General features: G+C 38.5%; 1 protein-coding gene across 12 annotated transcripts in view; it reads left to right on the top strand.

Moving 5' to 3' along the window:
* PPP1R12A (protein phosphatase 1 regulatory subunit 12A) overlaps positions 1-23,605 on the top strand; it is a 178,025-nt gene that overhangs the window by 21,642 nt on the left and 132,778 nt on the right. Inside the window, exon 2 of one of the 12 annotated variants that reach the window (XM_088836822.1) lies at positions 8,091-8,146. The exons of the other annotated variants lie outside the window; for them this stretch is intronic. The gene's annotated coding sequence lies outside the window, so the exon portion shown is untranslated. The remainder of the gene's footprint in view (positions 1-8,090; positions 8,147-23,605) is intronic. 12 annotated transcript variants of the gene reach the window in all.

The following is a 23,605-nucleotide window of genomic DNA, read 5'->3' as shown; positions in this document are numbered from 1 at the left end:
AAGAATGGCATTGTTTTACATTTTGCAGTTTTTAATGTCTTGCTTAATAGAAGATAAATGGATTCTTGTAACTATTTCTGCATGTAGTATGTTGTGATTTCACATATATAGCTTCTGGAAATTTCCACCATTACATTTGTGAGAGAATGAGAATGTTAACCTTGCCAGACTTCTTGCAAGGGTTTCACAGAGCCTGCGAGCTAAATAAATGAAAAGATATACCAGGTTCATGGTTTGGAAGGTTGACTCTTATAAAGAAGTTAATTCTAAACCAATCACAGATTCAACACAAGCTGAACCAAAATCCCAGTTGTGTGTGTATGAGAGAGAGAAAAGTCTGATGATCAATGAAAAAGGCCAGATACAGCCTGGTTAATCTTTAAAACTGAAAGGTGCTGGGGAAGGGACGGATTGGGAATTTGGAATTGACAGGTGTATGCTGCTATATTTAAAATAGATAATCAACAAGGACCTACTCGATAGCACAGGGAACTCACAATACTCTGTAATAAATGGGAAAAGAATTAAAAAAAAATAGATACATGTATTATATATAACTGAATCATTTTGCTGTATACCTGAAACTAATATAACACTGCTAATCAACTTTACTCCAATCTAAAATAAAAATTAAAAAAGAACGAAAAAGGTAAAAGTTATTTAGTGTGATGGAAAATAAATGGAACTCACTCAGCCTACCCATGTGGAAAAAGGGTTGACATCCTATACCTTCCATCACACACAAAGATCAATTTGAGACAGATTGTAGATCTTAATGTGAAATATGTAATAATAGATATTGAAGAAGGTAACACATTAAGATGTCTTTATAAACTTGTTTAAACTGGACACAAAAATCATTAACCATAAAAGAAAAGACTGATTAATTGGAGTACATTACAATGAAGAATTTCTGTCCCTCCAAAGATAACATTAAAAGAAGTAAGCTTCAGAGTGGGAAGATACTTGTCTCACATAGAGTTGACATAGAGCTTATATTCAGGGATGTGTTTGTGTGTGTATATGTGTGCTTAGTTGCTCAGTCGTGTCTAACTCTTTGCGACCCGTGGACTGTAGCCCGCCAGGCTCCTCTATCCATGGGAATTCTCCAGGAAGAATACTGGAGTGGGTTGCCATCCCTCCTCCTAGGGATCTTCCCAACTCAGGGATCAAACCCAGGTCTCGCACATTGCAGGCAGATTCTTTACTGTCTGAGCACCAGGGACACCTGGTGTATATATATATTAAACTACAAATCAGTAAGAAAAAATATACAAGCACATCACAAAAGAAAATATTCAAATGGTGATAAACATACAAAATTTATTCAGTATTGTTCATCAGAGAAAGTATATTGTTATATTTTCAATATATATATGAAAGTATGTGTTAAAGTATATTCAGTGTTGTTCATCACAGTAAAGTATTAGTATATATATATCCACCAGAATGGCTAAATTTTAAGACTGATAATATTAAACACTGGAAAGGATGTAGAGAAACCAGAATTCTTATATATTGCTGGTATAAGAAGTAAATGAGATTTCAGATGAATTCAATTATTTTGAAAAGTTGTCTCTTTTGATAGGTTAGACATATAAAATACCAGTGGAAGCATTTACTGTGGGTTAATACACTTTGTGGGCTTCTGAGGCGGTGCAGTGATAAAGAATTCTCCTGCCAATGCAGGAGATGCGGGTTTGATCCCTGAGTTGAAAAGATACCCTGGAATAGGAAATGGCAACTCACTCCAGTATTCTTACCTGAGAAATCGCATGGACAGAGGAGCCTGGCGGGGCTAGTCCATGTCATCACAAAGAGTTGGAGATGACTTAACGACTGAACACAGTATACTTTTTAAAGCTAAAATTTCACAAGAGACTGCTAAGGCTGCTTACTGAACTAATTCATTCCTAAAATTGGTAGAATTTATTTTTATAGAGGGCAGAGATTCTCTTATACTGATTGAACAATCAGTATTTCATGAATTTAACAATGTTTGTTGAGTGCCTTGTATGTGCCAAGCTTGGTACTAGGAGCTAAGGAATACAGACAGATCTTTGCTCTCATTAATCAGATAATCAGTGTTGAGTATTTTGAAGGAAAAGCATAGAATACTGTGTATGTCCTGTATATTTCAATTAAAAATAAATAATAAACAGAATAAAAGGATTTGAGAGGGTCTCTAGAAGTGATTGTTGAGCTGAGAGCTGAAGGATGAATTGATACAACTTGGTAGATTGGTAAAGGGAGGAGAGGTAGAATCTTAGTGGTAAAATGTTGAGGAATAGGCAAAGGAAACAGCATGTAAAAGCCCTTCATAGGAAGGAGGGAGGGGGCACGGCCTAATGGAAGAATGGAAGAATCCAATGGAAGTATGTCCAGAGCACATTAATGAGGATAAGGGTGGTGCCACAAGATTATAGAGGTGGGCAGAGGTCAGATCTAGCAGGACCCAGTGAGTGAAAGTCGCTTAGTTGTGTCCAGACTCTTTGCGACCCTGTGGACTATATGCCACCAGGCTCTTCTGTCCATGGGATTTTCCCGGCAAGAATACTGGAATGGGTTGGCATTTCCTTCTCCCGGGGATCTTCCCGACCCAGGGATCAAATCCGAATCTCCTACATTGCAGGCAGACTTTCTACCATCTGAGCCACCAGGGAAGCCCGTACATTTCATACTGAGAGCTCTCAAAATGCATTGGAGACTTAATTGCCTTAATGTAATCAGATTTGCATGGGGGAACAGAGACGAGGAAGTTCTACCAGGAGACCAATTCCAGAGGCTATTGCAAAAGTTCAGACAGAGATCTTTTCTCAGATGGCTCTTCAGTTGAACACTGGTTATTTTTACAACATGTTGAAAGGCATACTAAGTGGGGGAGGGTATAACAGTTCTACGGTTTGTATATTTGAGATGATTCGTAAACAAGGGTAAGCTAGAATTTTTCACTGTCTTTAAAATGTGCTGAAGGAGGCGAGTGAGGAAGGAGCTAAACCCAAGTGATGGGAAATGCAGTCAGGGTTTTGGGTCTGAAGGAGGTTCAGTTTTCAGAAATGGGATAATAGTCTGTGAAGAAGGTTGCAAGAATGGATGGTGGCAAGCCTAAAAGTATATACTTGGTGTATAAAATGGTAAAGAATTTGCAACACTGAAGTTAATGAATTAAAGTCTACTGGAGAATTAATTTGATAGCTTGGAAGCCATTTCAGTAGTTCAGCTCAGAGATTAAACTATTCCTTCTAGTCTCCCTTTAATTTTATTTGATACTGTAGGTTTCCTATTTACTGAGAAAGACTTGGGTTTTGGATCAGTATTTTATAATTGTTATCTTCAGAATTCTGTGGTAAAGTTACAAAGTGATTTTTGTTAGACTTCATAAGAAGTTAGGAATTGATGGGTTTTTTTCTGCTTTCCCTTTTCAAGTCAGTAATAGTAACTTTCTTAGCCATAGCTACATTCTCTGTTTTAATAGAGTTGCATAAACTTAATACTAAATTGAGAAATGCTTAAATAATTTGAACTGATAGTATTCATCTTTTACAATGACACGAGTTGACTCACTGGAAAAGACTCTGATGCTGGGAAAGGTTGGGGGCGGGAGGAGAAGGGGACGACGGAGAATGAGATGGCTGGATGGCATCACCGACTCTGTGGACATGAGTTTGGGTGTACTCCGGGAGTTGGTGATAGACAGGGAGGCCTGGCGTGCTGTGATTCATGAGGTCGCGGAGAGTCGGACACGACTGAGCGACTGAAGGAAGAAAGAAAGAAAGAACCCATGAAATTGAAGGTTTGTGGTTTTTTAATTCATATGTTCTATTAATGCATTAACTTTTTTTTTCCCTTAGGAGTGAAATTCATAGTGAACAGCGTGAAGTATTTTATGTAGTCTTTACAAAGATCAGAAAAATATTTTTTAAGAACAGAGTAATTAGTGGAGATTATATTTTGAAATATGCTTTGAAGATTCATTTTGTTATCATAGTTGTCTCATACAGTTTTTTTTTCAGTTGGGTCTTATTGGCTAATTTACATAGGCCCTTTCCTCACTCCAAAAACTCCTCTCTTCTCTCTTTAGTCCCCCCCAAATGATAAATATGATCTGTTGTCAATTTACAAAATGATTCCACCCTTTTCTATTTGAAAGCAATATGACATTAAGTAGGTAGAAGCTATGTTAGGGCATAGAACTTTTGGTTTGTAACAGATTCTTAAAAAAAGCATGAAAATTCGTATCTTTCCATCTTTACAAGGACCTATCTCTGGGAATAATAGTAAACCCAAATACTTAGGTTTAACTGGAGACCCTGGAGAAGGAAATGGCAACCCACTCCAGTATTCTTGCCTGGAGAATTCTATGGACAGAGGAGCTGGGTGGGCTACAGTCCATGGGGTTGCAAAGAGTTGGATATGACTGAGCGACTAACACACATGTGATAGACACTGTTTTTGGGCACATGTATTGTCTCAAAATAGTCATATTAAATAAATATGTTTATTCTTATTTTTGTATTATACCAGTGAAGAAAATGAGATACAGTTGTGACTGCAAGGTCACAACAAAGCTTATACATTGCATAGCTGGGATTTGAACCTGGGTGGTAGTCGTGGTGGTTTCAGTCACTGAGTCGTGTCCAGCTTTTTGTGACCCCATGGACTGCAGCACTCCAGGCTTCCCTGTCCTTCACTTATCTTCCGGAGTTTGTTCAAACTCATGTCCAATGAGTTGATGATGCCATTCAACCATCTTATCTTCTGTCACCCCCTTTGCCTACAACCCTCAGTCTTTCTAAGCATCAAGGTCTTTTCCAACGAGTCAGCTCTTTGCATCAGGTGGCCAAAGTATTGGAGCTTCAGCTTCAGCATCAGTCCCTCCAGTGAATATTCAAGGTTGATTTCCTTTACGATTGGTTTGATCTCCTTGCTATACAAAGGACTCTTGAAGAATCTCCTCCAGCACCACAACTGGAAAGCATCAATTCTTCAGCAGTCAGCCTTCTTTATGATCCACCTCTCACATCTGTACATGACTGTTGGAAAAACCATAGGGTGGTTTGACTCAACATTGTTCACAGTGTTACAGTGCCTCTGGGCTTCTTGAATCATTAGATTCTACCTCTTTTGGTATCCTAAAGAATATCTGGGGCTAATTATAGGTCAGTAGATAGGCTAGAGCCTGTCTGGTAGATCAGTTATCTCCTAAAGCTGTTCTGTTCTGTTCCGTCGCTCAGTTGTGTCTGACTCTATGTGACCCCGTGGACTGTAGCCTACCAGGCTTCTCTATCCATGGGATTCTCCAGGCAAGAATACTGGAGTGGGTTACCGTTTCCTTCTCCAGGGGATCTTCCCGACCCAGGGATCGAACCTGGGTCTCCCACATTGGAGGCAGAAGCTTTAACCTCTGAGCCACCAGGGAAGCCCTAAAGCTGTACCAGTGGGATATTCCAAGAAGCTCCCTATATACAGACAGGGAACACTAAGGTTTGCTTTTGCAGCTTAATGCACTGCTCTCTTAGAGCCTACTATTTAGGTACTATTAGGGAAGAAATGTAGAACCCTGGCTAAAAGGGGTGTGGTTAGTTCTTGAATAATCAGTCTTTGGTTCTAAAAACTTTACCTGAAATATGTTAACTCCTATAATGACTAAAGTATAACACAAAGCTAACAGGTCAGTCCTGAATATTCATTGGAAGGACTTATACTGAAGCTGAAACTCTAATACTTTGGCCATCTGATGCGAAGAACTGACTCATTTGAAAAGACCCTGATGTAAGGAATGATTGAAGGCGGGAGGAGAAGGGGACAACAGGGGATGAGATGGTTGGATGGCATCACCGACAGTGGACATGAGTTTGAGTAAGCCCTGGGAGTTGGTGATGGACAGGGAAGCCTGGCTTGCTGTAGTCCATGGGGTCGCAAAGAGTCGGATGTGACTGAGTGACTGAACTGAACAGGTCAGTAGTCTTATATTAGTATTTTACGATTCCATTATGTTCTTTTAGATGTTCTCTTGTCAGAAGACATCATGTAAGAAGCCTTATTAAATGCTTTTGTGTCATTTTCAGTTTACATATATGGGATCATATACCTGCTTTTCTGCTGGCTTCTGCTCTTCTAGTAAGTCATTTTTTCCATTACTAAAAGCTTGTTTGTTTTCATTGGATAATCTGATTCCAAGTTTAGAACTTCTGCATTTTATAGGACTGTGGATGACAGAAAGATAAAAAATGAAAAGACTACAAGTAAAAAAGTTACTAGTTTCAGTAGAAAGTTCACATCCATCTGTTTTTTTCTATTATTAACTGTTCTCTGCCTAGTTTGGAATAAAAGTAAAACTAGCACCTAGTTTACGTATGGCGGTTATCATTGATACTTACAGTACCACAAGCATTGTGCTCTCTGAAGATTTGAAATAATTAAATGCAGTGCTTTGGATCATCATCCTGTTTTAAACAGAAGTAAATTTTAGGAAAGATTCCACTTTTTACTCTGCAAGATTCTGTAAGATTTAACATTGATTAAAGGAATCTTTTGGGCTTCCCTGGTGGCTCAGTGGTTAAAGCTTCTGCCTCCAATGCGGGAGACCCGGGTTCGATTCCTGAGTTGGGAAGATCCCCTGGAGAAGGAAACGGTAACCCACTCCAGTATTCTTGCCTGGAGAATCCCATGGATGGAGAAGCCTGGTAGGCTACAGTCCACGGGGTCGCAAAGAGTCGGACACGACTGAGCGACGGAACGGAATGGAAAGGAATCTATTTTATATAGGAAAAATGAATTGTGAGTTAGTATCCTAACTAAACATTTGCAGTCCCAGAGACCAATTTATATATAAAGATATCTTCTATTCTTTTGGAAGTTTATGGTAGCAAGCAGTCTGATTGCTCCTTAGGTTAATGGTGGAGATCATTCCATCTAAAATGCTACGAATCCCAATCTCTGATCTCGAAAGATCCCACGTTCCCCCGGTCAAACAAGCATGTGCACTGCAACTATTGAGCCTGTGCTCTGGAGCCTGCAGGCCTCAACTAGGGCAACCAGAGCCCCGAGCCTGTGCTCTGCAACAAGAGACTCCCCAGCAGTCAGAAGCCCATCCACCGCAGCTGGAAAGTAGCCTCACTCTCTGCAACTGGAGGAAGCCTGCTCCCAGCGACAGAGACCTAGTGCAGCCAAAATAAATAAACAGCCAAAGTGTTAATAAAAAACTTAAAATTCTAGAATAATACAGAGGAGAAAATACGTTGAATTAGATAGAGATTTCCTAGCTACAGTACCAAAAGCACAATCCATAAAAGAACAAATTGATAAATTGAACCTCATGATAATTGAAAACCTTTGTTTTTCAAAGTCACTATTAAGAGAGTTAAAAGACAAGTCACAAACCAGGGAAAATTCTTTACAAAGCATATATTTGATAAAAGCGTTGTTTCCATAAATTTTTTAACTCTCAAACCTCAAAAGTGTGAAACAGCCAAATTTTTTTAAGTAAGCAAAAGATTTAAACAGACTCTTTACAGCATATATATATATATATGAATACCTAAGAAGTATAAAAGATGCTCAATATCATTCATTAAGAAAATACAAATTAAAACCACAATGATATAGCACTACACACTTTAATGGCTTAAATTCAAAAGACAGACCATACCAAGTATTGGTGAGGATATAGAGGAACTAGACCTCTCAGACATTGCTGATGGGCATGTGAGATGGTAAAATTGTTTTGGAAAACAGTTTGGTACCCTCTTAAAAAATTACGGAGCTTCCTTACATCTATCTTTTGATCCAGCTGTTCTCCCCCTAGATATTTATTCAAGGGAAAAGCACTATATCCCTACAAAGACTTGTTCAAGAGTGTTCATAGCAGTTTTATTTGTGATAACCGAGACTGGGAATAATCCAAATGTCCATGCATGCATACTCCGTCGTGTCTGACTCTTTGTGACCCTATGAACTGTGGCCCTCATGCTTCTCTGTTCATGGGAATTTCCCAGCAAGAATACTGGTGTGGGTTGCCATTTCTTCCTCCAGGGGATGTTCCCTACCCAGGGATCGAACCCACATATCTTGCATCTCCTGCGTTGCAGGTGGATTCTTTACCACTGAGCCACCAGTGAAGCCCCATCCGAATGTCCATCAACAGGTAAATGGATACAACAGTTGTGTTGTATTTATACAATAGAATATACTTATCAGTAAAAAAGAATGAACTGTTAATATATATATAACTTGTTGTTCAGTTGCTAAGTTATGTCTGACTCTTTGTGACCCCATGAAATGCAGCACAGCAGGCTTCCCTGTCCTTCACTGTCTCCCAGAGTTCACTGAAACGCATGTCCATTGGGTCAGTGATGCCATCCAAGCATCTCATTCCCTGTTGCCCCCTTTTTTTGCCTTCAGTCTATCCTGGAATCAGGGTCTTTTCCAGTGAGTCGGCTCTTCTCATAAGGTGGCCAAAGTACTGGAGTTTCAGCATCAGTCTTTCCAATGAATATTCAGGGTTGATTTCCATTATGATTGACTGGTTTGATCACCTTGCTGCCCAAGGAACTCTCAAGAGTCTTCTCCAGCACCACAGTTCGAAAGCATCAATTCTTCGGTTCTCAGCTTTCTTCACAGTCCCAACTCTCGCATCCATGACTACTGGAAAAACCATAGCTTTGACTTCATGGACCTTTGTTGGCAAAGTGATGTCTCTCCTTTTTAATACACTGTCTAGGTTTGTCATAGCTATTCTTAATTTCATGGCTGCAATCATGAATGAATCTCATAATAATCATGCCATTAAGGAACCTATACTTCAAAAATTTTTAAATTATAGAACCATACTGTGTTGTGGAATCTAAAGAGAAATTATATAAATGAACTTACAAAAGAGCAACAGACTCACGGACCTTGAGAACAAGCTTACTGTTGTGAGGGGCAAGGTGTGGGGGCGATGATGGGGAAAGGGATAGTTAGAGAGCTTGGGATGGGCATGTACACAGTGATATATTTTAAATGGTGAACCCGCAAGGACCTACTGTATAGCACATGGAGCTCTGCTCAATGTTATGTGACAGTCTCAATGGGAGGGGAGTTTGGGGCAGAATGAGTACATGTATATGTATGGCTGAGTCATTTTGCTATTTATCTGAAACTTACAACATAGTTTGTTAATTGGCTATACCCCAATACAAAGTTAAAAGTTTTAAAAGATGAATAAAATGCTATGAACCCTTATAGATCACTGTACCATAGAATATAGCAGTCTTCCAGTTGTTAAAAAAAAATAGATTTAGGATGTTTATAATTCTAAGTTTTCATTATTTGTAGCTTACTCATTCATTCATTTGTTCATTCAGCCAGCAAGTATTTATTGTGTGCTTGCTTTGGCACTCATATTTTGATAAGCATCTTAAGGTATAAGAACTTTTTCAATGAAAGTGGAATGATTTCTTAAGCATAGATTCTCGGGAACTGAATCTTCTGGATCAAAATGAAGGGATATATTTTTAAACTATTTACTGTAAGCCTAAGCAAATTGCTCCCGAAGGGTTGAACCAGTCTGCTTGCCCACTTGAAATGGAAGTCTAGTTTACTCTAGCCTCACTTGTACTGTACACATCACCAGCCCCTTTCAGTTGAGTGTAGTGGTACAGATAGTTTTTAGCATCTAAATACATTGCAGATAAATTGTATAAATATAAAAAATATTTAATGAAATCCTTTTCATAAATATTTTAGTGGTTTTTCAGTAGAAAATGCCTGATTCAAAAATCATCATTAAAAATACACAGGAGTTAGGAATGAATCAAAAAAACAGATGTACAAACAAAAATGTTTAATTGGAAACATAGTTATAATACCAAGTAACAAATTGCTAGCCAAATGTATCGCTCCAAGTAGAGGGAAGGTATTGATCGCTGTCAAGAACACTGGTACTGTCTTAGGGTTAAGTCTTTACCATGCCATTTTTTAGCTGTTCTTACCTAGTCTCTGAGCTTGTTTCCCCTTCTGTAAATGTGGAGAATGTAAGCTTGGAAAATGATTTCCCAGAAAGGCAAGAAAGAAGATTTGGAATACACAGGTACTGTGATGCCTCCCCTTCAGGTAAAAGGAAGATGAAAAGAAGAAAAAATTTCTAGAGTAAGATATTTGAGCAGTTTTTCTTTACGTACCTCCAACACTCAACTGTTGTTCCCATTACTGGATAATATCAAGCTCTCATGGTATGGTATTTAGATTAGTGGGCTTTTCAGTTTTACTTTTTACACAGATATTTACAAAGAAATTTGGAAAATGACCTGTAAAAATTGTTTGATGGCTTTTAAGTATAGCAAGCAAGAAGATAATAGCTATAGTAAAACACGAATAAAATTAGTGAAGAAAGGTTATTTTGATAACCTGGCAGCTGGAAGAAAGATTAACCAAGCCATCTGTGAACTGAATTACAGCATAATGTGTTAAAGTGGATTTTCAGATATGAATTTTTCTATTTTAAGTTTTGGAAATGTTTTTGTGTTTGTATTAAAGCTTGTGTGGTCCTGATAGTCACTTCTAGCAAAGTAAAGATGCTCCCATGTGTCGTGAAGAATTAAATAATAGTTCTTTTCTTACCTTGCTTTCTGGTTTACATCTTACTATACACTTTTATTTTTCCCTTGTAAGTACTGGGGTCGCAAAGAGTCGGACACGACTGAGCGACTGAACTGAACTGAACTGAACTGTAAGTACCTAGGGATATTTGCTTTTCAAAAAGCTAGATATGAAGCCAGTGAAGTCTGCTTCTTCAGACCAGTAATGCTGAAGAAGCTGAATGGTTCTATGAAAACCTGCAAGATCTTCTAGAACTAACACCCAAAAAAGATGTCATTTTCATCATAGGGGACTGGGATGCAAAAGTAGGAAGTAATGGGCAAATTTGACCTTCGAGTACAAAATGAAGCAGATCAAATGCTAACAGAGTTTTGCCAAGAGAACTCACTGGTCATAGAAAACACCCTCTTCCAACAACACAAGAGAAGACTCTACACACGGAGATCACCAGATGGTCAATACCGAAATGAGACTGATTATATTCTTTGCAGCCAAAGATGGAGAAGCTCTATACAGTCAGCCAAAACAAGAACCGGAGCCGACTGTGGCTCAGATCATGAACTCTTTATTGCCAGATTCAGACTTAAATTGAAGAAAGTGGGGGAAACCACTAGACCATTCAGATATGACCTAAATCAAATCCCTTGCGATTATACAGTAGAAGTGACAGGTAGATTCAAAGGACTAGATCTGATAGATAAGAGTGCCTGAAGAACTATGGATGGAGGTTTGTGACACTGTACAGGAGGCAGTAAGTGATCAAGACCATCCCCAAGAGAAAGGGAAAATAGCTGTCTGAGGAGGCCTTACAAATAGCTGTGAAAAGAAGAGAAACAAAAAGCAAAGGAGAAAAGGAAACAGACCCATTTGAATGCAGAGTTCCAAAGAATAGCAAGGAGAGATAAGAAAGCCTTCCTCAGTGATCAAAGCAATCGATCTGGGGCAAATAGAATGGGAAAGATGAGAGATCTCTTCAAGAAAATGAGAGATACCAAGGGAACATTTCATGCAAAGATGGGCACGATAAAGGACAGAAATGGTATGGCCCTAACAGAAGCCGAAGATATTAAGAAGAGGTGGCAAGAATACACAGAAGAATTATACAGAAAAGATCTTCGTGACCGGATAATCATGATGATGTGATCACTCACCTAGAACCAGACATCCTGGCTTGTGAAGACAAGTGGGCTGTAGGAAGCATCACTACGAACAAAGCTAGTGGAGCTGATGGAATTCCAGTTGAGCTACTTCAAATCCTAAAAGATGATGCTGTGAAAGTGCTGCACTCAATATGCCAGGAAATTTGGAAAACTCAGCAGTGGCCACAGGACTGGAAAATGTCAGTTTTCATTCCAATCCCAAAGAAAGGCAATGCCAAAGAATTCTCAGACTACCACACAATTGCACTCATCTCACATGCTAGCGAAGTAATGCTCAAAATTCTCCCAAGCTAGGCTTCAACAGTATGTGAACTAATTTCCAGATATTCAAGCTGGATTTAGAAAAGTCAGAGGAACCAAAGATCAAATTTCCAACATTCATTGGATCATCGAAAAAGCAAGAGAGAATTCCAGAAAAACTTGTTCTGCTTTATTGACTACGCCAAAGCCTTTTCTAGGTAGATCACAACAAACTGGAAAATTCTGAAAGAGATGGGAATACCAGACCACCTGACCTGCCTCCTGAGAAATCTGTATGCCGGTCAAGAAGCAACAGTTAGAACCAGACATGGAACAACAGACTGGTTCCAAATTGGGAAAGGAGTATGTCAAGGCTGTCTATTGTCACCCAGCTTATTTAACTTCTATGCAGAGTACATCATGTGAAATGCCAGGCTTGATGAAGCACAAGCTGGAATCAAGATTGCTGAGAGAAATATCAATAACCTCAGATATGCAGATGACACCACCCTTATGGCAGAAAGTGAAGAGGAACTGAAGAGCATCTTGATGAAAGTGAAAGAGGAGAAGGAAAAATTCAACATTCAAAAAATGAAGATCATGGCATCTGTCCGTTCACTTCATGGCGGATAGATGGGGAAATATCCATTTCTGTTTTATTGACTATTTCTACTTTATTGACTATGCCAAAGCCCTTTGATTGTGTGGATCACAACAAAATGTGGAAAATTCTTAAAGAGATGGCAATACCAGACCACCTGACCTGTCTCTTGAGAAATCTCTATGCAGGTCAGGAAGCAACAGTTAGAACTGGACGTGGAACAACAGGCTGGTTCCAAATCAGGAAAGGAGTACGCCAAGGCTGTATATTGTCACCCCGGTTATTTAACTTATCTGCATAGTACATCATGAGAAATGCTGGGCTGGATGAAGCACAAGCTGGAATCAGGGTTGCCAGGAGAAATACCAATAACCTCAGATATGCAGATGACACCACCCTTATGGCAGAAAGCGAAGAAGGACTAAAGAGCCTCTTGATGAAAGTGAAAGAGGAGAGTGAAAAAGTTGGCTTAAAGCTCAACATTCAGAAAACTAAGATCATGGCATCTGGTCCCATCACTTCATGGGAAATAGATGGAGAAACAGTGGAAACAGTGGCTGGCTTTATTTTTGCGGGCTCCAAAATCACTGCAGATGGTGACTGCAGCCATGAAATTAAAAGGCGCTTACTCCTTGGAAGGAAATTTATGACCAACCTCGACAGCATATTAAAAAGCAGCGACATTACTTTGCCAACAAAGGTCTGTCTAGTCAAGGCTATGGTTTTTCCAGTGGTCATGTATGGATGTGAGAGTTGGACTGTGAAGAAAGCTGATCACCGAAGAATTGATGCTTTTGAACTGTGGTGCTGGAGAAAACTCTTGAGTCCCTTGGACTGCAAGGAGATCCAACCAGTCCATCCTAAAGGAGATCAATCCTGGGTATTCATTGGAAGGACTGATGCTGAAGCTGAAACTCCAATACTTTGGCCACCTGATGCAAAGAACTGACTCATTTGAAAAGACCCTGATGCTGGGAAATATTGAAGGTGGGAGGAGAAGGAGACGACGGAGGATGAGATGGTTGGATGGCATCACCTACTCAATGGACATGAGTTTGGGTGAACTCCGGGAGTTGGTGATGGACAGGGAGGACTGGTGTGCTGCAGTCCATGGGGTCAGAAAGAGTTGGACACGACTGAACTGACTGACTGACTCTTAGGGTGTAATTATTCATTTATTTGTTTGTTTATCTACCAGTGAAGCCCAAGCATTTATCTTAGTGCCTAGTGAATTCCTGGTAAATAATTATTGAATGATTTAATTTTAAAATTTAGTAGCTCCTGTTTGGATTTGAATCCAGTTTTTACCTTGCTTCTTTTTTTCTTTCTCACTTTTTGGCAAATTCATATAGTAAATAAATCTTATTATTACTATCTGGTCATATTTATCTTTGAGAGTGCTGTACAAATTGTCCTGTGTTTTTTTTTTGGCAACAACTCCAAAAAGTGAGCAGCGAGTTAAAACAAGCTTTCTTTTTTGTCTCTGCAAGAAAAATGAAAATATATGGTCACATGAAAACTCATATGCAGATTTTATAGTGACTTTATTTATAATCATTAAGAACTGGGAACAAATCAAATGCCCTTCAACTGTCATATCAGAATCCAAATGTCTTTTAGTTGTTCTTCAATAACTGTAGGACCCCTCCTGAAGAGGATCAGTTGCTCTAAAGAAAGGTGACACTTATAGGAATGATTACTAGTGCATTTTTCTTTCAGAGATGACCTCTAGTTTTCTGGTTCATGTGATTAGGTATCTCAGGCAGTCACTTCTGCCAAAAATCTTATCCACTTGTTCCTGATCTAGAGCCATCTTGTGTGTCATCCTTGAACTCTTGCATATTTCTGTAACAGTTCTGTGGTTGTTTATTTACTTGAGTGCCTCTTCTACTGAAATATAAGTTCCTTAATTTGGCTTTATAGCCTGAGCACCTAGCATATTACATACTGATTACTAGAGATTCAGGCAATGTTTAATGGTATGAAGAATTCTCTTTACAATGACTCCTTTCAAAGATTTCATCTTATGACTTTGAATAGAAGTGGACATTTTGAAATTGCTCTCCTTGATTTATTTGGTGCATAGACATACAGGTTAAGCAATTAAGATTTTTAGTTCTATTCTGTATCATTGATTGTCAACTTGATTTGGTACATCTGAGGAGGCTATTCAGGAGTCACCTTCTTTCTCTGAAGTTCAGGGTGTATGTTTCCCTAATTTGTATATTGAAGTTAAAGAGAATTACCATTCCAGATTGTGTGAAGATATACTTTGAAAAATATTTAAAAATCCTAGGCAGAAGCTATTTATAAAAGGATATATTCATAGGTATTAGGGTTTAAAGCTGTTAAAGCTGTGACTATAAGAAGCTTTGTTATTTTAAGTTCCCTGCCGTCAATTTAAAGGCATATTTTTAGAAAGATGTATATGTATTTATTCAGCAAATATTTGTGTGCTTATTATCAGGTAGGCACTAGTGTACATCAGTGAACAAAGCAGAATGAGATTTCTTTGCTTGTGAAGTTTACGTGGAGCTTATATTCTATTTCTGTAAGTTTTTATATGTATGTGTCTAGATATGACACTATTGTAGAAAAAAACAGCATAATCAATGGTTTTAGAGTTGTTAATATTTTAGTACAGGATTCTGATAAAATTGGAGCAAAGTTACCAATCTTTGATTGTCTGTAGCCTCAATGTCACACATATGTGTCTTCTGGATTTTTTTTTCTAATTACTTACCCAGAATGGGAAGGACAAATACATTTTAATAATCAACTAAATTAAACATATTTATTGTCTTAGTATATGCAGAGCACTCTACTGTAAACACTGTAAGGGGAAGGAAGCGAAAACAATTTATAACTTCACAAAATGTATATAGTCCAATAGGGCAAGTCAAGTCCTCATAATGACTAATACTCAGGATAAAGAAGAAAGGTACAAACGGTTATTTTCAAAAAGGGGAATGTTGACACTAATCAGTGGCTAATAAAAAAGAAAAAAATTCAAATCATCAAACATTGGTGAGAATGCAGAGCAATGGAAACTCTCATTATGAGTAGAGATATAAATTAGTACAGTAGCTTTGGGAAAATGTTCATCAGTTTCTTAGAAAACATACACCTACCCAGAAATTCTGTTCCTAGTGTTTGCCCAAGAGAAATGAAAACATTTGTTCTGAAAAGACTTGTACCAGAATGTTCATGGCAAGTTTATTCTTTAGTTGAAAACTGGAAACACCCTAGGTGTTCATCAATAGAGGAATGGATAAATTATGATATACCAAAACAAGGAAGTAGTCACTCAGCAGTAAAAAGGACAAACTACTAATACCTACAGTTACATGAATGAATCATAAAAACATTTTACCTAAAGAAGGCTTTCACATAATAAGGATATACTCTAGGATTCCTTTTACATGAAAATTCAAAATAGCTACATCTTACTTATGATGGTGGGTAAAAAAAACCAGTAGTGGTTGCTTTTGTGGTGGAGGGGGAGTGGGAGTTAACTAGAAGGGGACATGAAGGAACTGTAGTCATGGTAGGTTCTAAATACTGATAGGGGTTTGGGTAACACAGATTTATGCATTAGTTAAAACAGTAAATGTACATTTAAATTCCTTGCATTTCATAGTATAAATTTTGCATCAAAAGAAAACTAAACAAATATTAAACAAATGCCAAGGTATTTTGTTGTTTAGTCACTAAGTCATGTCCAACTCGTTGACGCCATGAACTGCAGGATGCCAGGCTTCCCTGTCCTTCACTATCTCTTGGACTTTGCTTAAAACTCATATCCATTGGGTCGGTGATGCCATCCAGCCATCTTATCCTGTGTCACCCTCTTCTCCTGCCCTCAATTTTTCCCAGTATCAGGGTCTTTTCCAATTAGTCAGCTTTTCCCATCAGGTGGCCAGTATTGGAGCTTCACCATCAGTCCTTCCAGTGAATATTCAGGATTGATTTCCTTCAGAATTGACTGGCTTAATATGCTTGCTGTCCAAGGGACTTGAGGAGTCTCCTCCAGCACCACAATTCGAAAGCATCAATTCTTTGGCGCTCAACCTTCTTTATGGTTCAACTCTCACATCTGTACATAACTGAGATATTTTAGGGAGGTAATTTACTGATTATCTGTACTAACTGCTACAGTTTTACTTTTTTGGTGCTTTTTAAAGTAGCTAGATTAATGGATGGATAAAGGGTAGTTAGCTATATGCCAGGCTAGTAGTAACAGGTTAATAATATAATCTAGGTAAGGGATATATAGATAATCACAATAAGAGTCTTTCAGCTTTGCTATGTATTTGAACATCTAAATGTTCAAATACATAGCAAAGCTGAAAGACTCTTATTGTGATTATCTATGTATTTGAACATTTTTATAATAAAATGTTGGAGAAGGAAATGGCAGCCCACTCCAGTGTTCTTGCCTGGAGAATCCCAGGGACGGGGGAGCCTGGTGGACTGCTGTTTACGGGGTCGCACAGAGTCAGACATGACTGAAGTGACTTAGCAGCAGCAGCAGCATAATAAAATGTAAAGGGAAAGGGTGGAATACTATATATGTGGAAGGGAGTATAAATAAGTATTTTTGTGTTTTATGTGGTTTTTAGGATGTAGAGGAATGAAAAGAAGTTTTGTTGGGGAGTGGGCGCAGTCTCGGCAGAGATACAGATAGCATTACCACTCAATGGACATGAGTTTGAGCAAACTCTGGGAGACAGTAAAGTACAAGGATGCTTGGCGTTCTGCAGTCCATGGGGTTGCAAAGAGTCAGACATGACTTAGTGACTGAATAACACCAACAATTTATAGAAGGAGGGACCAGCATTAGAAGAAATGCCAGGATGAGAATTGAACTAGTGAGTAGTTCAGTTTGGCTGACGCATAGGGAAAATTTTTGAAATACAAATACAGAAAAGTAGAAGGCATTGTGTAGTAAGTCATTAGGAATTAGTTTAGGAATGATAGGACGTTTCTGCTTCCACACCAAAGAGTAGGAAGAATGGGAATGTGGAGATGAAAGAACTTTTAATGGGGAAAGAGTGAGATCGTAGAAAATTGCCATTAACCATTTCCTTTTTCTTCATAGTGTGAAAGTATAGCTCTTGGATGGCATTGTGGAGCAGTACAATTTCATGTCAGAGATCTTAAGGAGATGGAGGAGATTTGGAATGGTAAATACAATGATAGGAATTTAGGAAAAAGAGAAGTATGTTATAGTGAACCAAATTAATATGGTTTCATAATTTTTCTAGCATTGTTTGACAGCATCTTTGTAAGATGGAAATGTATGATATTACTCAGCCCTAGACATTGGCAGGAAATTCTGGGGTGGTGAATGAATAATTGAAATAGAGCAAGCAAGTAAAGCCTATGAATGGTGAACTGGGAAGAATTGGAAGGGGTCAATGATCAGGAATTCACAGTGAGGACTGAAAAAGAAGAGATTTCAGTCAGAAGAGAGAGAGGGATGTACGGTGGGGTACTGTATTCTTCTCTGGGAGTTTCAGAATTCTAAGATCTTAGAGGTGACACATTTTGAATATGGTGGCATCATCTTCCATCTAATCACATAAGCCAGAAATTTGAGAGACATTCTTTAGACACGTTTTCTCTTATTGTCAATAAGAATATCTAAATTGTGAAGGTAATCTAAACTATATGACTGTGGGTAGCTGGGAACAGGTAGATAGAATGACGATTTTACAAGTGAATACTACTTCTTAGTTTCAGTTGAAGACATTTGCATTTGTGTTGGTGCCAAATATAACAGGCTTAACTGTGAGCACCAAGTGAGGAAAGACCAAGATGGATTTAGTGAAAATGTCATGTTTGCAATTGGATGGGGGTCATTTCCCAGTCATCACAAACCCCTTTTACAAACTGAAGAAAAAAGTAGTGAGAACGTTTGTTAATTTGTTTAGATTTATTTATATACTAAGGCATGTATTAAGGTCTAGGTTTATGCTGCTGCTGCTAAGTCGCTTCAGTCGTGTCCAACTCTGTGTGACCCCACAGATGGCAGCCCACCTGGGATTCTCCAGGCAAGAATACTGGAATGGGTTGCCATTTCCTTCTCCACAGCTATTTAAATAACATAAAAGTAATTTCAGTCAATTTTGGGAAAAATGCTGGGATTTTTTTTTCCTTTTAGAGGGATCCCTTTATATTATTCATATTTGATAAATACTATAGTACAGAATAAATTAAGTCTCCTTAGCCTGGTTTACAAGGTCAGCCAGTTTCCCTCTCTTTACTTAATTCTCCCTAATCGCTATCATTCCTTCTTGCTCTTTATAATCCTTTAGCAGTACCAAATGCTCTTTATCTGATATTCTGCTCCCTGACTTTTAAGAAAATAGTTTTAGCCATCACTCTTTCTTTAAAGACAGGTACTCATGGAGCTCTGACTCCTCCCTAGGCTATTCGTATCTTCAGAACTCCTACACAGTAAGGTACTTGCCTTACTAAAACTATTTCCTCTTTGGCTCCCAATTAAAACTGTATATTTCATTCGGATCTGTATCAATCATGATTTATCTTTATATGCCCAGCATACTGTACCCAGTAAATGATAGATGCTCACTAGTTATTGGAAAAGATCTGAACTGTGCTGGTAAAGGGTATTAAAGTCTAGAAGCTGTTTTTGGTCTTCCTAAAGATATTTTCTGGAAAAGGAAGTGTTTTATTATGATAAGACAGAACTTGGGGGGTGTACCTTATTTATGTATTCTGTTATTTATATTATTTATATAATCTGTTCTCTTATTAACATGAAATAGCTGTCAGAACAGATTTCATTTGTTATCAGACATGACTATTCCACTGAGCTTTACATACTGTTTCATGAAGTGAACTTCTGCTTTCCCTTTTTTTCTTGAATTCTTGAAAATTAAATCACAAAGTAAGTTATCAGGATGTCTTATTATTTTAATAAGCATGAGCATACAGATGTAAGCAGAATATAGATAATGTACAAGTAAACTATTATCTTAGGATCTTTGCTCATTTTCTCAGGGTCACCACTGTGTTTTCCAGGAGCTCTGGCATGATCAGCACTAGCTGTATCCCATGTTTGTTCTTTTTAATCACCCCATATGCAGAGGGCTTCCCTGGTGGCTCAGTGTTAAAGAATCTGCCTACAATGCAGGAGATGCAGGGAAGAGCCCCTGCAGAAGGGAGTGGCAACCCATTCCAGTATTGCGTGGGAAATCCCATAGACAGAGGAGCCTGACGGACTACAGCCCATGAGGTCGGAAAAAGAGTTGGACACGACTTGGCAATGAAACAGCAAACAGCAGTGCAAAGAAAACTTGGCCAACAACATGTATTAGCTTCTCTTTTTTCAGCAGATGTCGGTTTTGATATTACTTGAGTAGCCTTCTATGTAATTTCTCCAATCATTTTTCTCTTATTGGAAGCTTTATAACTTAAATAATAGCCGGAAAATAAGCATGATTCATGAAAGTGGAACAGATGTTACAGAACCTACATGCGTAGGCACAAGAAATTTTATTTTATTTAGAAGGCTTCACATAGTTTCTACATACTCTTATTTTAGGCTCAGGTTTTTTTTTTTTTTTTTTAATGTTTGGCAAATTAACAGCTACAAATTAAGATGACAATAGGATACTATGAAGTAGTTTCAGGAGGTGACAGATGGAAGCAAAGTAGAAAGCAGAAAGCCTATTAAAAGCAAATGATTCCCAGAAAGCACATTAGGTATCATTTCAGCTATATACTATTGACTGGCTAAAAGGACAATGTTATATAACATCAAGAGTTTAATAGTGGACACCAAAATGAGTTAATAGAGAAAAATGAAATCCATTTTTTGGTACGTTTTTTAAATGACAAAGGAATGTGTAACAGACTTTAGGAGGATTTCCATCAAAAGTTGTTTGTTTTTTAAGGAATTTTCTGTGATTTATATATACTTTTTATATATTTTAACTTTGTGGATTTGATCATAATGATTTACAGGAACACTTTTAGGATTATCTGTAAGAATATATTTAAATGAAATTAGAAGAAAAAATAAGAACCTTCTCAACAATAGTTTAGTACCTGTGTTTCATGTATTTAAAGGTTTTAACTGGATTTGACTGTTGCCTAGGCATTTCTGTCCATGGGAATCCCGAAGCCTTATATGGTCAAGACTTAGCTTTCAGACTTTCAGTGAAATGCAAGGCACCACTCCAAAAACGAAAATAAAAAACCTAGCTGGCCTTCACTTTGTCTTCAGTGCTGTCTTCTTGGCTGCTTTGATCACCTCGATGGCTAAATTACTGAGAACCTGTGTGTGCTGGGGCTCTGTCTTACACAAAAAAGGAATTCCTTTTGTGGCAGTAGTTTTAGGCTAGAATACTAATGTTATTTTTAACAAAACATTACTTGAGATGGGTTATATAATTTGATTTTTCTAAAAGGAAAGTTAAAAGTAGTTTTAGTTTATTTTCTCTAACTATAGAGGAGGGAAGGAGATCATATCTGCATATGGAACAGTTAGGAAGTGCCGGTCTCACTAAATGTGGGTATTAGCTAAGTGAAGTGAAGTGGTTAATTACTTGGAGTCTGTCCTGCCTTGGAATTCCTGCTAACTGATAAGGGGACACGGGTGAGAAAGGTGTAGCCATTCAAGAGCAGCAGTGATAGCAGCAGAGGGCTGCTAAATCAAAAACTTGTCTCTTACCCTGCTGTGATTTTACTCAGCTCCAGTCGTCTTTTTGGTTTGAAGAATGTTACTTTTCTGAGTGATGTATTACTCATTTGTACATTTCGCTGCAAAATAGTTTAATACTTTGGATTAATAGATACTAAAATTCTTAGTTAAATTTGTTCTGTATTAAAAAGAGAAAGTATTATTCCCCCTAACATAAGAAGATTGCAAAATATTTTGTAACATATCTACTGTGGTAAGTCAGATATGGAAAAACTGATTTCTGATATAGTCATCTGTTTTATTGTTTTTTTTTTTTTTAATAGTCATCTGTGGGCTTCCCTGCTGTCTCAGTGGTAAAGAATCTGTCTGCAATGCAGGAGACCTGGGTTCGATCCCTGGGTCAGGAAGATCCACTGCAGAAGGGAATGACTACCCACTCCCATATTCTTGCCTGGGAAATCCCATGGACAGAGGAGACTGGCAGGCTACAGTCTGTGAAGTCGCAAAGTTGGACACGACTGAGTGACTAACACTTTTCCTTTTTCTTTTCATAGTCATCTGTAAGGAACAAAGAATGAGCAATGTATTTTTTAGTACTTTCACTAAAGCGAAATCATACTCAGTTTCTTCCATTCAACATTTGATAATGTCTAAAATCACTGCGGATGCTGATTGCAGCCAGGAAATTAAAAGACGCTTACTCCTTGGAAGGAAAGTTATGACCAACCTTGATAGTATATTAAAAAGCAGAGACATTACTTTGCCAACAAAGGTCCGTCTAGTCAAGGCTATGGTTTTTCCCGTGGTCATGTATGGATGTGAGAGTTGGACTGTGAAGAAAGCTGATCGCCAAAGAATTGATGCTTTTGAACTGTGGTGTTGGAGAAGACTCTTAAGAGTCCCTTGGACTGCAAGGAGATCCAACCAGTCCATTCTGGAGGAGATCAGTCCTGGGTGTTCATTGGAAGGACTTATGCTAAAGCTGAAACTGCAATACTTTGGCCACCTCATGCGACAAGTTGACTCACTGGAAAAGACTCTGATGCTGGGAAAAGTTGGGGGGTGGGAGGAGAAGGGGACGACAGAGAATGAGATGGCTGGATGGCATCACCGACTCTGTGGACATGAATTTGAGTGAACTCCGGGAGTTGGTGATGGACAGGGAGGCCTGGCGTGCTGTGATTCATGGGGTCGCAGAGATTCGGACACGACTGAGCGACCGAACTGAACTGAACTGAAAGAGTCTAGATACTATCCTGTGGATACAAAATAGGGTCCTTGCTTTTAAGAGCTCGTAGTAGTGAAAGCAGTAGGAGAGGAAAATGAATGCAGAGGAGAATTGGTAGATAATTATAACACAATGTTTTAGGAGTATTAGGACAGGTGTGTTCACAGTGCTACAGAAAATGGAAGAAGAAAATAATTTAACTCTATCTACATGAACATAGGCTGGAAAAGTCAGAAATTAAGGATTAAAGTGGCTAAAAGAAGACTAAATTGAGGAGAAATCTGTAAGGGTTTCCCTGGTAGTTCAACTGGTAAAGAATCCATCTGCAGTGCAGGAGACTTCTGGTTCGATTCCTGGGTTGGGAAGATCCCCTGGAGAGGGCTTAGGCTACCTACTCCAATATTCATGGGCTTCCCTGGTGGCTCAGACAGTACAGAATCTGCTTGCAATGCAGGAGACCTGGGTTCAATCCCTGGATTGGGAAGATCCCCTGGAAGAGGGCATGGCAACCCACTCCAGTATTCTTGCCCAGAGAATCCGCATGGACAGAAGAGCCTGATGGACTACAGTCCACAGGGTCTCAAAGAGTCAATAAGACTGAGCAGCTCAGCACAGCACAGCACACTGTCAGGCCTAGTAGTGCCCCATGGGTTCCTTTTGTCTTCTTCACGAGAAGTCCCGAGCTGCCATAGTTAATTCTTAAGATTGGAAAGAATCGAATTTCTGTCAGGTTACTTTTCTTGGTAACTGGGCTCAACCCCTTCTTCCTGTGAACCTGCCTTTTTGTGACGGAGCATGAGACTGTGCTTTGTTAGGGTATTTAGCACTGTGTTTTTTTATCTAAAGATCCTTTAGCAGAATTTTGAAGCTTCTGTCTTTCTGCCTATGTGTGTCAGTCTTTTAGGTAGCTGGAAAACCTTCAAAAGGTGAAAATCTCATTTGTAATGTGTTGTTAGCCAAGTTAATTATTGATTGTCTAGTTTAGATGAACAACAGCAACCAAAAACCTTCCAGAAATTTTTCAATTCCATGCAGTTAAAATTTTTCCCTTAAAGGTGAAAAGTAGTGTAAAATTGTGAATTTATTCATTATGGAATATCTGTGAGAGACTTGGAATTCGC

Source organism: Moschus berezovskii, chromosome 6 (genome assembly GCF_049115385.1).
Source record: "Moschus berezovskii isolate FMDL1 chromosome 6, NW_MosBer_1.0, whole genome shotgun sequence".
NCBI classification, from domain to species: Eukaryota; Metazoa; Chordata; class Mammalia; order Artiodactyla; family Moschidae; genus Moschus; species Moschus berezovskii.
This window is presented reverse-complemented; position numbering and strand designations above follow the sequence as displayed.